The following is a 16,686-nucleotide window of genomic DNA, read 5'->3' as shown; positions in this document are numbered from 1 at the left end:
TGTGTGTGTGTGTGTGTGTGTGTGTTTAAACATTTGATTTTAAAGCTTTGAATTCCAGATTCATTCCCTTTCTCCCTTGTCACCCACCCTTACTGGGAAGATAAGCAACTCAATATAGATTTTACATGTGTAACTATGTAAAACATTTCCATAGTGGATACATTGTAAAAGACTGACTATATTTCCCTCCCTCCTATCCCACCTCCCCCTTGTTCTATTCTCTACTTTGATCCTGTCCCTTTCCAAAGTGGGTGCTTCCAACTTCCCTCCACCCCCAGCCTGCCCTCCCTTTCATCATCCCCCCTCTCATTCCCTTCCCTCCTACTCTCCTGTAGGGTGAGATACCCTGTTTAGTGTGTATGTCATTCCCTCCCTAAGCCAAATTCAATGAGAATAAGGTTGACCCATTCCCTTTTGCCTTCCTGTTCTTCCCCTCCATTGTAACCATTTTCCTTTGCCTCTTCTGTTTGAGATAGTTTACTCCATCCTGTCTCTTCCCATCTCCTGTCATTATATTCCTCTCACACCTCTTAATTTCATCTTTTAAGTTTCATCCCTTCCTATTAAATTGGTCCTGTTCCCTCTATCTATGTATACCTGTACTCATATATATATACCCTCACTTATGTATTCATATGTCCATATACCCTCCTATATAGACATGAATGTATGTATAGATAGATAGATTTTTATTCCCTTCAACTATTCTCATACTGAGAAAAGTTTCACAAGTTACAGTTATTGTTTTTCCATGTAGGAATGTAAATAGTTCAACTTTGATAAGTTCCTTATGATTTCTTTTCCCTGTTTATCTTCTCACGCTTCTCTTGCTGTCAATTGCTGTCAATGTCTGAATGTCAAATTTTCTATTCAACTCTGGTTTTTTTCATCAAGAATGCTTGAAAGTTCTCTATTCCATTGAATGACCATATTTTCCCCTGAAACATGATACTCCGTTTTTCTGGGTAGGTGATTCTTGGTTTTAATCCCAGCTCCTTTGACCTCCAGAATATCATATTCCAAGCCCTTCAATCCCTCAGTGTAGAAGCTGCCAGATCCTCTGTTATCCTGATTGTGTTTCCACAATATTCAAATTGTTTCTTCCTGGCTGCTTGTAATATTTTCTCCTTGATCTGGGAATTCCAAAATGTGGCTATAATATTCCTAGGAGTTTTCTTTTTTGGGATCTTTTCCAGGAGGTGATTGGTGGATTCTTTCAACCTCTATTTTTCCCTCTGGTTCTAAAACATCAGGGCAATTTTCCTTGATAATTTCTTGAAGAATGATTTCTAGGTTCTTTTTTTGATCATGGCTTTCAGGTAGTCCAATAATTTTTAAACTATCTCTCCTGGAACTATTTTCCAGGTCAATGGTTTTCCTAATGAGATATTTCACATTTCCTTCCATTTTTTCATTTGTTTGGATCTGTTTAATAGTATCTTGATTTCTCATAAAGTCATTAGCTTCCATTTGCTCCAATCTAATTCTGAAGGAATGATTCTCTTCAGTGAGCTTTTGAGATTCATTTTCCATCTGGCAAATTTGGCTTTTTAAGGCATTCTTCTCCTCATTGCCTTTTTGAGCTTCTTTTGCCATTTGAGTTATTCTATTTTTTTAAGATGTTATTTTCTTCAGTAAGGTTGTTGACTCTCATTTCATAATTTTATTGCATCATTCTAATTTTCTTCCCAATTTTTCCTCCACTTCTCTTATTTGGTTTTCAAAATCCTTCTTAAGGTCCTGTATGGCCTGTAACCAGCTCATATTTTCTTGGAAGCTTTTGGTGCAGGAATTCTGACTTCACTGTCTTCCTCCTCTTCCATGCTGTGTAAAGTTGGGTTGCTCTGCTTGCTTTACTTCCCTCATTTGCTCATGTTGCTACTCAATTACTTGACTTTTGAGCTTTTTGTCACAGCAGGACTCTGATACCAGACAGGGGAGCTTTATCCCAAACACTGGGGTTTTCTCAGTTTCTGGAGCTGTTAGTTGGGTGCCCTCTCTGAAGCCTCCACATGCTCTGGCAAGCTGTTCACACACTCCAGGACCTCTACCCTAGACTGCAATCCAGATCCAAGCAGGTTAAAGCAAGAGCAATTAACCCTCAGACTGGTTGCTTGGTCCCTCTGCAATCTGCAAGCCAGGAGATGAAGCTTCCACATGGCGGCAGCTGCCTGGCAGTGGAGCCTCAGCAGCTTCTCACCCCAGGGGCAAAGGCCAACCACACTCCCAAACTACTGAATCCCAAAGGCCACACTGTGCTGACCTCTCACTTTGTCCTTGGCATCTACGTGTTGATAATTCTGGAAACCACCAGAGCTGCTGGTGATCTGAAGTCCCTCCAGACGGCAGCTGGTCAGGCCCATCCTGGGGATAAAACTTCCGGCTTGTGTGGGGCTGGACTCAGCTCCAGGAGCCCTATGCTGCCGCTTCCTGCTGGCTTGCCAAGCTGTCCTCAGTGGGAGATTAGCTTCTCTCTGTCATTTTGTGGGTTCTGTAGCTCCAAAGTTTGTCTAGAGTCATTTTTTACATGAATTGGAGGAGGTGGAAGCCAGAGCCCCATGGAAGTCCTGTTTCTACTCCACCATCTTGACTATGCCCCAGTCCTGGTGTTTTCTTGTAACTGGAGAGGAAACTGAGACCCAACAGGATAAAATGACTTAAACTCTAGGACCCAGCAGGATGGTGGTAAAACACTTTAGAAAAGGCTTAGCCTCAGGCCAGAAGACTCATCCTCGCTCCTCCTGGGTAGAAGGAGTCACTGGAGGAGCCTGGAGGGGCAAGAATTTCCAAAGGATACAGACCTATTTCACTCCCTAGTAAGCTTCGTCATTCCTGGGCAACTTGGCCCTTCCCAAACCCAGTCTGACATTGGACAAATTGTGGAGCTGGCCAAAAGCTGCCTTTAGATTCTGGATCTCTTCCCTTTGTAGATCTCTCCCATGCTCCTGTTTTTCTCCCCAGTCTGTGCCTTCATCCCCATCCCATCCCCTCTCCCTGCCAGGTACCAATCCATGCCATTGGGCTCTGGGTCTCTCTGACTTTATATCTATGTGCATCTGCCTGTCTGTCCCTCACTCTCTTTATGTTTCTGTCAATGTGTCTGTTTCTCTGCCTCTGTCTGTCTTCTGACCCTAGGGCCAGTGGTTTTTCCAATGTCCTAAAGGCCTTTCCAATGCTAAGTCCTAGGACCAAGTTCAAATTGCATCTCTGCCATTTATCAGCTATATGACCTTGGATAAGTCAAGTTACCTATATGGGCCTCACTTATTTCTATGGTCTTCCAGCATTCCTAAAGTAATACTCCATGACAGGAATTCTTTACCTGGAGTCCATGAACTCAGTTTTGTTGTTGTTTTAATACTTTGGTTTTGCTGTTTATTCATTTTCAGTCATGTCCAATTCTCTGTGACCCCATTTGGGGTTTTCTTGGCAAAGATACTGGAATGGGTTGCCATTTCCTTCTCTAGCTCATTTGACAGATGAGGAAACTGAGGCAAACAGGGTTAAGAGTCTTGCCCAGGGTCACACAGCTAGTAAATATCTGACGTCAGTTTTGAACTCTGGTCTTCCTTACTACATTCCTGGGGCTCTATCCATTGTGCCAGCTAGCTGCCCTATACTTTGCTAAATGCATTTCAGCATAACTGGTTTGCTTTATTTTATTTTATGCTTTTAAAAACATGATTCTGAGAAGGGGCCCATAATTTTTACCACATTGCCAAAAGGGTCTAGAAAATTGAAGACCCACACAAAAAACTGAAGACCCCCTGCTCTCTGGGTAGGCCCCTTCTCTACTTCTGAAGGCCAGGCTTCAATACCTTTGTCATGTTTCCAGCCCTGCCAACTGGAGGATTACAGAATCTGACCCTTTGGTGTAAGAGATGCCCACCTCATCTGGCTACTCCAATAATTTGGCAAACCCTTTTCTACTCTGAGAGGTTCCTGCCTGTCCCAGTCTGGGCCTGTGCTGGAGTTAAAGGGAGACCAGATCCCTCTATGACAGTACATCTGCTCAGGGCCAGTCTCTTTTTACCATCTTGCCATAGACGGGAAGCACAGAGACCATCCCAGGCCTCTGCCTGGGGTCTGTCTGGGCCCCTGCTTCCCTCAGATGTCAGGGCTCTGCACTCAAACATCCCTGGGAAGCATGCCAGGGACTTTCATGTTTTGGATTTCTAGAATTAGAAAAGACCCCAAACTACTAATGAATCATCCCAGAACTATGTGGGGCTCCGTCTGGAGGGAGACCTCGAGGGTGAACACTTGAGGCAGGCGTCCACTTTAATTTCACATGGTGTTTTCCAAAACCAAATGTCTTTATGGTTCCCAGGCTCATGAAAGATCCAAGGAAAGAAAAGACCATTTGATGTTTCACACTTTGAAGGAATTTGTGTAGTTGTGTGTGACCTTGGACGAGTCACCAGACCTCCTTAGTTTTCACTTGTTTCATCTATAAAATGACAGAATTGGACCATCTGAGATCCCTTCCAGCTATGATATCTTATGACCTAAGGCCCCCTTTAGCTCAAATAGCCTTGGCATCATAGACTTAGGGTCAAAAGGGCCCTTAAAATCGTACAGGCTAATCACCCGCATCTTACAAATACAGAAACAGACTCCAAGGTTAGTCACTTAGCCACAAGGAGTAAATTGCTGAGCTGAGATTTGAAGTCAGGTCTTTGGGCTCCAGGTCAGCACTCTTTTCATGGCATGATACTGCTTCCTTATGGGCCATGTTTTGAGGGCCTTCTTAGTCAAATACTCTCATAGTATAAACAACAGTGACAAGAGGTAGCATTTATACAAGTGTTCTAAGGCTGTCAAAGCCTTTACATTTTATCTCATTTGATATTTATAACAACGCTGTGAAGAAGTTACTATTATTGTTTCCGTTTTACAATGAGGAAATTGAGGCAGACAGAGGTTAAGTGACTTGCCCAGTGTGACATGGCTAGTAAGCGTCTGAGATCCGATTTGAACTCGGGTTTTCCTGACTCGAGGCCTAGCAGTCTCCCCACTTGTCTTCTAGTTATGGTAACAAGGAATTTTTTCACTTGAGACAAAAACAGTTGTGGGAAGCTGTATGAGGGGGGAAAGTGAAGGAGAATAGTGATGGTAACATAGAGGGCATCCTGGCAAAGGGCAAGCTACCTGGGGGAGAGGGAAGAGAGGGTGGCTTACCCACTAAAAGTACTGTTTTTACTGCTACATACTGTGCCAGGTTAAAGTGACCCAGCTTCCTTGCTGCTCCCCTCTGTCCCTTTCTCAAATGGACGGGTCATTATGAGAAACTCAAGCTGTGCCAACTCCTGGGATAGCTCTGTGCCAGTCAAGTCTCTACCCGCTGGCCCAGCATGAAAGACTCAGATACTTCTCTGGAGCCAACTTACAGACGCAGGAATTTGCTTTTTGCAATGTGTCAACAAGTCCGATTGATTCCTTGCATTCTCAAAGACTTTTCCCTTTCCCCCTTCCCCCATCTCCCCAGACCTCCCCCTACCACCACTCACCCCACCAGCCTCTCCTGCCTGCAGATGCCCGGGCTCGGCTCTTTGGCCTGGCAGAACAAGCAGGATCATTATCTTGCTGTGGACTCATCTCAAGCAAACAGAGACTTCATCTCCCCACCAGGGAAGGGCAGAGACAGGACAAGAGAAGCCACTCTGAAGTCCCAGGATGGGGCAGTCCCAGAACAACATACCCATAGATTCCCTTTACCAATAAACTGGGACTTGATGACCTCCAGGACCATCTGAGGTCCTTCAGCCCTTGTGAGTAAAGGATTCATAGAATCTTGGATGGGAAAGCTAGATAGTGCAGGAGATAGAACACTGGGCTTTTGAGCTTTCATGACACACTGTGATTTAGCAGGTCACTAAAACTCTTAAATATTTTTTCCCACAGTACCTGTTGTCTAGCCATGCCTCCCCCATCCTGTTCTGGTAAAGCTGAATGTTTGAATCCCAAGATAGAACTTTACATTCCATCAGAGAGTCAATCAACAAACACCATCATATTTGATATGGCCCATTGTGCCAATCTGTTGAGATCTATACAAGGTGTTCCAAAAGTTTTAGGATGATTGTTAGCCACTAAAGCTTAAAAGTTCACTAAGACTTTTGGGACACCCTGCATATGTAATTGTCTCTCCCATTAAAATGTAATCTCCTTGAGAGTAAGAACTGTTTTGTCCTCTATCCTCTGATCCCCAACACTCAGCATAAAGTCTGACACATAGTAGTCCCATACTAAATATTATTTGGCCAATTAATTGGTTATTTGGATCCAAACATGTTAGCCGTATCCTATTCACAGGATCTACAAATCAGACAAGTATACCATCTATGCCTTCATTTGAGTCATTGATAAAAATGTTCAACAACACAGGGCTGAGCACTGAGACCCTCCCTCTCTCCAAGCTGATAATGCCTAGTCCTTGAGTTCAGCCATTCTGAAATCACCTAGGCCCTACCTCTCTGCAACAGGTCCCAAATGTCTTAGTGCACTTTGAAGCTCTCAAAGTTTTCGGGGCCAAGACTTTGGGATAGCCTGTATCAAATCCATAATATGAAAGACACTCCCAAATACATTGCTGAAATCTAAGCATATTATGTCCACTGCATTTCCCCAGTCTACCAATCTAGTTAATAAAGCTAACAAAGGAGTCTGGCGTGACCTGTTCCTGATGGAGCTAAGTTGTATTTTAGCGATCACTGATTCCCTTTCTAAACATACCAACTCTTTAACAAAGTGTTGCAGAATTTTGCCAGGAATATTAGTCAAGCTCACTGTTTCTTCCACTTAAAAAAGTGGAATAACACTTACTCTTTTCCAGTCTTGTGGTGCCTTTCCCAAGGCTTAGAAGTCACATTCACCAGTTCTTTCTGTACCCCAGGGTAGAGTTTATCCAGGCCTGTTTACTTGAACTCATTGGAGGTTAACAAGAAACTCCTTTGTCATAATCTCCTCACTTGCATTAGATTTCCACTCCCTGTTAAGCATTTTTGTTCTATCTTTTCCAGTCAAAAGGCCATTCTCCTAGAAGAGAAGAAAGAAGAAAATTTAGAGTTGTCATTCAGCTTTCTGTCCTGTACAACCTTGGCAGGGGTCCTATCCCTTCTTTGACATATTCTTCCTTCTGTCAGAACAGTTTTGAAATCCCTTTGCACCCACAGGATGACATTAAGAACTGATGCAGAGTAAAGGAAGTAGGACCAAGAAAACAATATACATGGCTACCACATCATCAGTGGGAAGAGTAAAAACAATGCCCTGTCATTTTAATGACCTAGCTTAGTCTTTAGAATTTTATCATCGACTTCAAGTAATTCTGTAATTTAACTCAGCTAATACCATTTGTATAGAGTCCAGGGTGGGGGAACCGACATCCTCAAAGCCACATGTGACCCTCTAGACCCTCAAGTGCTGTCCTTTGACTGAATCCAAACCCCACAGAACAAATATTTCTGATCTCCTAATCCCTTTTCCTCCTTCCATCTTCTATAAACAACCTGGATGCCAACTGGGCTCTAAGAATTTATTTTCCTTAACTATGCATATTTGTTAAAAAAAAAATAAGTTTTGTTGCCACCATTTTTTTCTTTTTTCCATTTGAGAGGGTAAGATGAGAGGGAAAAAATAGATTTTTGTTAATTTTTTAAAATGAAATAAAATTTAAATATAAACATGCATATGTACACATGTATGCATATATTATACACATATATGTACATACATATTGTATATATTAGTATACATACATACATGTGTGTGTATACTCATGAGAAAGGCAGTGTGATGCTGTTGTGCAGGGAATAAGAGAGAGCTGAGACCTGGGTTCAAGGTAAATTTAGGTGTGGATTTATTAAGTACGAGACTGCGTGGGTATCAACTCAAATCAGGCGGCCCTGAATTGGGGTACACACAGTGCTTATAAAGGCTAAAACCACAAAAACCACAATTGGGGAGGAGAGCTAGCATAAGCAATGACCTTCGGAAGCCAAGGATTGCCATTGGTTAGATCTATAGCTCAGGGCTAATGACACAAGGGTACAAGGGTGCAACTTTTCCTAGAACGAGGGGTCCCTCCCAGAACAGGGTGGAGGGTACAGGGTGGAGGGTCGATGGGTAATGGGGACAGGATAGGGGTTATGTTCTGGGTAAAGGCTGTGGGGACCCTGCTTGGTCAGCAGGAACACAACAGGGTGGTCTCTTCTTAAGATAAACTTGTGCCATAACCCAGGGACTACTCCTTGGGCAATACCCAAGACTATGCCTTAAGCTGTTTCAAGCTAGTACAGGGTATAGGATAGAGACAAAGACAAATATATAAAGGGAAGGGGCTTAATGGTGGGCTTCTAATCAGGAAATGGGTGATTTGGGTTTGGGCACAACAATGCAATGAAATGAACTCCGGACTTGATGTTAAGAAAAATTGCCTTTCAGTTCTGACTTTGACACTTGATAACTATATAACCTTGAGAAAGTCATTCATCTTTCTTAACCTCAGTTTCCTAATCCATAAAGTGGGGATAATGTCACTTACAAATACATTGCTGGTAGAGTTGTTGAGAAAGAAAATGCTTTACAAATCTTAAAGGTCTGCATTAATGTGAGTTACTATGATGTGAAAATGAAGAAGTCTGATAGAGGGAAAACAAATGGCCTGGGGTGGTTGAGAAATACATGACTTTATACTGAGGTTGACCAAAGGGAAACTGGTACATCGATAAAGGAGATGGTCTGGGGTAAAGCAATGCTTATATTTTCTTATTACAATATTATGCATTGAATTGGCAGAAAAAGGCCCATTCAAGTCAATTCAGGTGCTGAATGGATGTTAAATTCATTGAATTTGGTGTCAGAAGAGGGCATTGATAAGCTGGAAAGGCTCCAGAGGAAAGTAAATAGGAGAGTGAAGCTGTCCAGTCATATAAGAAGAGCAGGGGTGACTTTCCTCTTTAACTTCCTAAATCCCTGAGCTTCCTTCCAGCCTCTGCCCAGGTTTTCTCTTCTCCTTGACCTCCCTTCTTGATAACTCCAGATGCTGCTGACTTGCCCTTTCCCACTTCATGAACTTTTTAATATTTATTTTTACATCTTGAATTTATTTGTGTACATGTCATCCACTCCAGGAAAATGCAAATTCCTTTTAAAGGCTTTCATTCTTGTCTTTGTATTCTCAGCACCTAGCATATAATTGGTATATAATTAACACCTGTTCAGTGAATACATGACTAACAGATGGACAGTCCCATACTGAAAATCGTGAAAGCCCCAAGAGAAGACCCACCAGACATTGGCAAGCTCTTCTATGGAGAAACCATGAAAAGAATCTCATGGAATAAGGAGGCATGGATGGGCTGGCATCATTTTCCTATAGGGAGCATTCACTGAGGTACAATGGAGGTACAGTGGAGAGAACTTGTCTCCGGCTTTAGAGGATCTGGGTACAGTTTCTGCCTCTGATACCATATGACACTGGACAAGCTACATCACAGCTCTGGGCCATTTCCTCATCCATAAAATGAAGGGGTTTGACTGAATAACTTCCAGGATCCCTTCTAACTCTGGAACTATAATCCTGTGACCCCCAGAAAACATTGGTCTAATGAAGTAATAGTCACAACAATAATAATAATCATTAGAACTTATACAGTTTTATGGTTGTGAAGCATTTTGCATATATGTTAATTAATTCTCTTTTTTTTCCAGCACTCTTGGGGCTGTCCTGAGGGGTCAATGGGAGACAAGAAATGTGAAAGTTCTTTGTGTCCTGTCCATTGGTATGCAAGTTTCTCATCACTCTCATCATCCTGGGCTAACGGTCAGACTCTCATTCAAGCCCAGATGTGGGCTGCAGATGTACACAGCAGAGAGGTCACTGTCTCCTGAGCGAGAGGACCCAGGCTCAGATTCAGTCTCTAGCAGGACTACCCATGGACCTTGCATAAAGCCCTTCCCCATTCTCGGCTTCATTTTTTCTCATCAACAAAATTCATTTGGGATAGAAAGTCTCTAAGATCCTCTTTGAGTTGGAGAGCTATGGCCTTGCTTGGGTTGGTCCTTATTTTCATGGTTTACCTGGGGCCGGTCTCCAGATCCCAGAGCTCCACCAGGCTCTCTTCCCAAACAAAGGCTCATGTTGGTTGGATATCTCCAATGAACAAACGCCAAGACTAGAGGAGAATGGTGGAGTTGTGTTTATTGGAGCCAGACCCTGAAAGACCCAGCCTTAGACAGAGAGGCAGCCAGCCTGGCAAGCCACCCCTGGGTCCCTGGAAAGGAGCTTCTCCCACTCCCTGGAATTGAGAAAAGGGGGGAGAGGGGGAGGAGAAAACCAACAAAGAGAACACATCAAATGCTGGGCAACCCACGTGTTCTGGCGGGAAGAAAATTCTTGGTATTTCACTAGTCGGGGTCTGAGCGGAGAAGGGAATTCTCAGTTCCAGAGTCTTCTGGGGGCCATGGATTCTTGTATTTTTTTCTTTTTAATCTTAAAAAAATAAGAAAGGGAGAGAGAGAGAGAGAGAAAGGAAAAGCCTCTCCATCCTTTAATTGAATTACTGAACTGCCCTCTGGGGCTGACATTGGAATACATGAGTCTTTTGTATAATATCTAGAGGAATCCGGGGACAGAGGGAAGAATTTCAAAAGGGAAGGCAGAGGAAGGGGGTAGGAGGGGGGGTAGTAAGCATAGCGTAAACTAATAGGGATGGGAATAATTCTTCGATGCTGGAGGGATAAGGGAGGTGGGGGAGTCTGGAGAAATTTAAAACTGCCTCTCCTTCCTCGCCCCAGGCCTTGCCCTGACCTGTCTCCAGACACTAGGACAGAGTTCAGGACATGAGGAAAGCTGGATAAATACAGGACCCCTATCAGTCGCCTCATCCTGACACAAGAAGAGCCTGCTGTCTATTCAAAAAGGAGAGCCCAGGATTACAGACCTCCTCTGCTTGTCTCCCCCTCCTCCCCTTGGTGGGAGCCTGGCCACAGGCCCTGGATTGACTCTTACCCCTTCCCAATGAAAATGGTGTCTTCCAAGTTTCCTTAGCACTCAACCAAAGGCCTGTAGTGTTATGAGAAGGGAGTTAAATTTGGAGTTAGAGGCCTGGGTTCCTAAGTATCAAAGGATCATGGATTCAGAAGCCCCTGGAAGGGGGCTTAGAGGATATCTGCAGATGAGGATCTGAGGGTCAGTGACTTGTCAACATCACACAAGTCTCAGACTTTTTCTGCCATGGCATGCTTCCTCTCATCCCAGCTCTGCCACCTTGGGAGAGCCTCGTCCCCTCCCTGGGCATGTTTCTTCAGCTATAAATTCAGGGGTTTGGGATAGATGATCTTGAGCATCCCTTCCTAATTCTAAATCTCTGATCCATGATATCCCCCTCCAGTTTAGCCAGAGCAGGAAGGAAACCGAGTCAATGGGCTTTCTTTGGTTCCCAGCACCGACTATTATTGCCAAGGGTAGGGCAGCATTGTTGGCTCAGAGACATCAGGGACACAGAGGACTTTGGGTTGTGGAAGGACCACTGGCCTGGGAGGCAGAAGAACAAGGGTGGCACAGTGGGTAGAGTACCTGGTCTGACACTCATCTTCTTAAGTCCAAGTGTGGCCTCAGACACTTGCTATGTGACCTTGGGCAAGTCACTTAACCCTGCTTGCCTCAGTTTCCTCATCGGTAAAATGAGGATAAGGAAATGGCAAACCACTCTAGTGTCTTTATAAAGAAAACACCAAATGGGGTTTGACCCAGCAAAGCACACCCCACCATTGGCCATATCTCCAGTGCAGTACACATTTGCTAGAGCCGTGGGACTTCCTCCAACCTCTTCCTCTCTTACTTGCCAATGGGCCAACAGCCCACTGCTTCTAGCAGTGGGAGAAAGAGACAGATTGGGGGGAGGGGAGATAATATCTTCTTCCTAGCCCTCTCAGTTTCCTCAGCTGTAAAATCAGGGGTTTGGGATAGATGATCTCAAACATCCCTTCCTAATTCTAAATCTCTGATCCATGATATCCCCCTCCAGATTAATCAGATTAGGAAGGAAACTGAGTCAATGGGCTTTCCTTGGCTCCCAACACTGGCCATTATCATCAAGGGTAGGATCAGGAAGAAAAGTTAGGATAGCTAACTATACAGTGGTAAATATGGACAATGGAGTTTACCAAAGATTCAAAACCCAGGCAGGACCTGGATCTATATCCATTTCTCCCTCCCCTCCTCAGATTCTTCCCTCCCCTATTTCTGTCCCAACTCCTCCTGTCCATGACATGACATCCTCCCTCCTTTCTTCTCCTGTCTGGCTTCTTTCTCTTTTCTTCTCATTTCTTTCATTCTTCTCCATCTCTCTTTCCTTTTTTCTTTCTTACCCCCTTCCTTTGTCTCTTTTCTGTTTTCTACTTCCTCTGTTCTCCCTCTTCTCTCATGTTCCCTTTTCTTTTTCCCTCTCTACCTTCTCTCTCTTCTGCCTCTCCTTTCCCTACATCATCTCTTTATCCTCTGCCCCTTTCCCTAACCTCCCCTCCCCCGCTTCTCCTCTTTTCCTCCTCTGCTGTTATCCTCCTGCTGTGACATCAGAAAAAGGGTCAGACCCTCCAGTAGATCCATGCCTTCCACATCTGTCTGAGAAACCAGTCAGTCATTTACTACTGATTTCACCCTTTTCCATATACAAATGAAGTTAAATCACCTTCAGATGTGTAATTAAAGCATCCCGCCTGTTGCTATTTTAAAACTCCCAAAATAATTGTAACATTGATTAAAATTTTATAAGATTTTTTTTAAAATCAGTCATCTAGCGTCCCCACAGGACTCCACCTAATAGTCACTTTATTAATACAAAGTCTGGAACCAGGGATGTCTTGCATTACAATGATTTATTTTTTCCATGTATATGGTGTGTCCTCCTCAGCTTTTCTTTAATAAATCTTGCAGGCTTCTCCTTCTGAAAAGACCTCCCAGCTGCATTATTTATACAACCACATGGATTTTTAAATAGGTGTGAAAGAACTGGCTTTAGAGGCAGAAGCAAAGTCTTAACTAGGGCAGGGTGACCAGCTCTCTGTGCCAGGATGCTGAAATTTAGAGTGTGTTAACCGTATTTATAATCTTTCAAGAGTGTAGAAACAGCTTAACCGTATTTATAATCTTTCAAGAGTGTAGAAACAGCTAAGTTTGCAAGGACAAGTAATTAAAACAGATAATGCTTCTTCCTGTGTTGGCTGCATCCCAAATGAGCTCATCCTTCATCTAGCTTTCCTGTGTCTTATTTCATCCATCCCTCCTCCCTGTGATGGACCACACCAACAGCATCCCCATGGTGACTTCCTCCCTTCCCGGCTCAGGAATGTTTTGGGCTACTTGCCTCAGTCACAGAAATTACCAGTTACAACTCTGTTCAGAAGACCTGGGTCCAAATCATGGCTCTGCTAATTACTACATGTATTAACTTGGGCAAGTCACTTTCCTTATTGGACCTTTCATCTTCTCAACAAAATGAGAGTGTTGGACTAGGTGGCCTCTGAGGTCTCTTCTAAATTCTAAGATCTTTCTAAATTTTGGTTTTTAAGGATACTATACAGATTCCAAAGAATAAAAGTTGAAGATCACCAAGAGGGCAATGGAGAGATGTATAGTGGGCACATATTACCAAGGATAAAGGAGAAGAGGAGCCATGTAAAATGAGTCATCAAAGAGATGTGCAACCAGAAAGAAGTGGGCAATCCCATAGCAAGAATGATGAATAACCATTGAAGAGTCCATGTGCTCCATTTACTTCCATACAAAGTCAAGTAATCTAGAGGAAGGCCCTCAGCACATTAAGTGGAAGTACTTTAAAAGATTTCTGTGAAGACTTGACCATGAGTTGTGAAAGATGGGAAGACATTAATGGGTAATGAACTGTCTTGGCAGAGGGAGCACCCACATTGATCTCATGGATCCACAGAAGTACTGAAATTCATAAACATGTCTTAGAATTCTCTTTTCTCCCAACCTTTGGGATATTTGAACCCCTATTTAAATGCACGCATACACATATACACACAGAGTAACCTCACACTGTCCTCACACCCCTTTTGTATACACAAAGAAGATGATATTTATCATGAAATACATTATTTCTGCATTTTTTTGTCTAAACTTCACTTCATTTGTACAAGGATGGTGTAGACATTTCCTTCTCTAAAGTACATCAACAACTCATCTGTAACTTGTAGTCTCTTTTTTAAATTTATTTTTTTTTTTAGTTTTCAATGTTCACTTCCATAAGATTTTGAGTTCCACATTTTCTCCCCATCTTTTCCCCTCTCCCACTCCCAAGATGGTGTGTAAATTGATATGGGCTCAAAATGTACATTCACATTAAGCCTATTTTCATATTGGTCATGTTGTACATAAGAATTAGAACCAATGGGAGAAATCATGAGAAAGAAGAAACATGAAAGAGAGACAGACAGACAGAGAGAAAGAAAGACAGAGACACAGAGAGAGAGAGACATAGAGACAGACAGACAGACAGAGACAGAGAGGCAGAGAGCTACAGAGAGAGAGAGACAGAGAGGAGACGAGATGAGATGAGATGAGAGTGCACACAAATAATATGCTTCAAAACTCCATAGTTATTTTTCTGGATATGGACAGCATTTTCCATCATCCATCATGACTCTTTTGGACTTATATTGGATCCCTGCCCTGCTAAGAAGAGATAAATCTATCAAAGTTAGTCATCATATAACGTGGCAGTTACTGTGTACAATGTTCTCCTGGTTCTACTCACTTCACTCAGCATCAGTTCAAGTAAGTCTTTCAAGGTTTTTCTGAAGTCTGCCTGCTCATCATTTCTTATAGCACAATAGTATTCCGTTACATTCACATACCGCAACTTGTTCAGTCATTCCCCAGTTGATGGCCATCCCCTCAATTTCCAGTTCTTTGCCATCACAAAAAGAGCTGCCACAAATATTTTTGTACGTGTGGATTCTTTTCCCATTTATATGATCTCTTTGGAATATAGCCCTAGAAGTGATATTGCTGGGTCAGTGGGTATACACAGTTTTATAACCATTTGGCCTTGGTTCCAAATTGCTCTCCAGAATGTTGGATCAGTTCACAACTCCAGCAACAATGTATTAGTGTTCCAATTTTCCCACCTCTTCTCCAGTATTTATCATTTTCCTATTTTGTCATGTTAATCACTCTGATAGGTGTGCTGTGGTATCTCAGAGTTGTTTTGATTTGCATTTCTCTAATCAATCTAATAAATCACTAATCAATAGTGATTTAGGGCATTTTTTATATGAATGTAGATAGCTTTGATTTCTTCATCTGAAAACTTCCCATTCATATCCTTTGACCATTTATCAATTGTGGAATGACTTGTATTCTTATAAATTTGACTCAGTTCTCTATATATTTTAGAAATGAGGCCTTTATCAGAGACACTGGTTGTAAAAATTCTTTCCCAGTTTTCTGCTTCCCTCTTAATCTTGATTGCATTGGCTTTGTTTGTGCAAAAACTTTTCAATTTAATATAATCAAAATTATTCATTTTGCATTTCATAATATTCTCTATCTCTTGTTTGGTCATAAGTTCTTCCATTTTCCATAAATATGACAAGTAAACTATTCCTTGCTCTCCCAGTTTGCTTAGAGTATCAGTCTTTTTATCTAAAGTATGGACGCATTTTGACATGTGCTGTAAGACGTTGATCTATGCCAAGTTTCTGCCATACTATTATCCAGTTTTCTCAACAGTTTTTGCCAAATAATGAGTTATCCCAGAAGTTGGGGTCTGTGGTTTATCAAACAGCAGAGTACTATAGTCATTGACTACTGCGACTTGTGTACCTAACCTATTCCACTGATCCACCACTCTGTCTCTTAATCAGTACCAAGTGGTTTTGATGACTGCTACTTTAAAACACAGTTTAAAATCTGGTATGGCTAGCCCACATTCTCTAGCACTTCTTTTCATTAATTCCCTTGATATTCTGAACCTTTTGTTCTTCCAGATGAATTTTGTATCATTTTTCCTAGTTCTACAATTAATTTTTTGTAGTTTGATTGGTATGGCACTGAATAAATAAATAATTTAGGTAGAATTGTTATTTTTATTATATTAGATTGGCCCACCCATAAGCAACTGATGTTTTTCCAATTATTTAGATCTGGTTTGTGTGAATGTAACTTGTAGTCTTAAGAGAACTCATGGCACTAAGAAATAGCACAATATAGTATATTGGAATGAACACAGGCCTTGGGGTCAGAAGATATCCCACCTTTGTTCCCAACTAGGTATGTGACCATAAGCAAGATACTTTACCTTTCAACCTCAGTTCCCTTATTTGCAAACTGAGCATCATAAAATGGGTATTACCTACCTCATTGGAGGGCCGATTTGATATAGTATATGAAAAGTCCTTTGGGGACTGAGTGAATGTTAGTTGCTGTAGACCTGCTGCCCTGTTCAGAATTATGTCCCACTCTCACACCAGCTTACTCTTATACACCACAATACATAGCTATCACCATTACACAACACACACACACACACACACACACACACACCTTCCATACAAGATGATACACCCTTCAATAGGCACTCTACCCAGACATCCAAACACATGCTTTCCTGAGACTAGCCAGCAAATATTCATATAGTACTTTAAGGTTTGGAAAAT

This window comes from Petaurus breviceps, unplaced genomic scaffold (assembly GCF_028583685.1).
Source record: "Petaurus breviceps papuanus isolate PSGF00001 unplaced genomic scaffold, PetGlider_PUasm1.0 188, whole genome shotgun sequence".
NCBI lineage: Eukaryota > Metazoa > Chordata > Mammalia > Diprotodontia > Petauridae > Petaurus > Petaurus breviceps.
The sequence above is the reverse complement of the archived record's forward strand: the minus strand, read 5'-3'. Positions refer to the sequence as shown.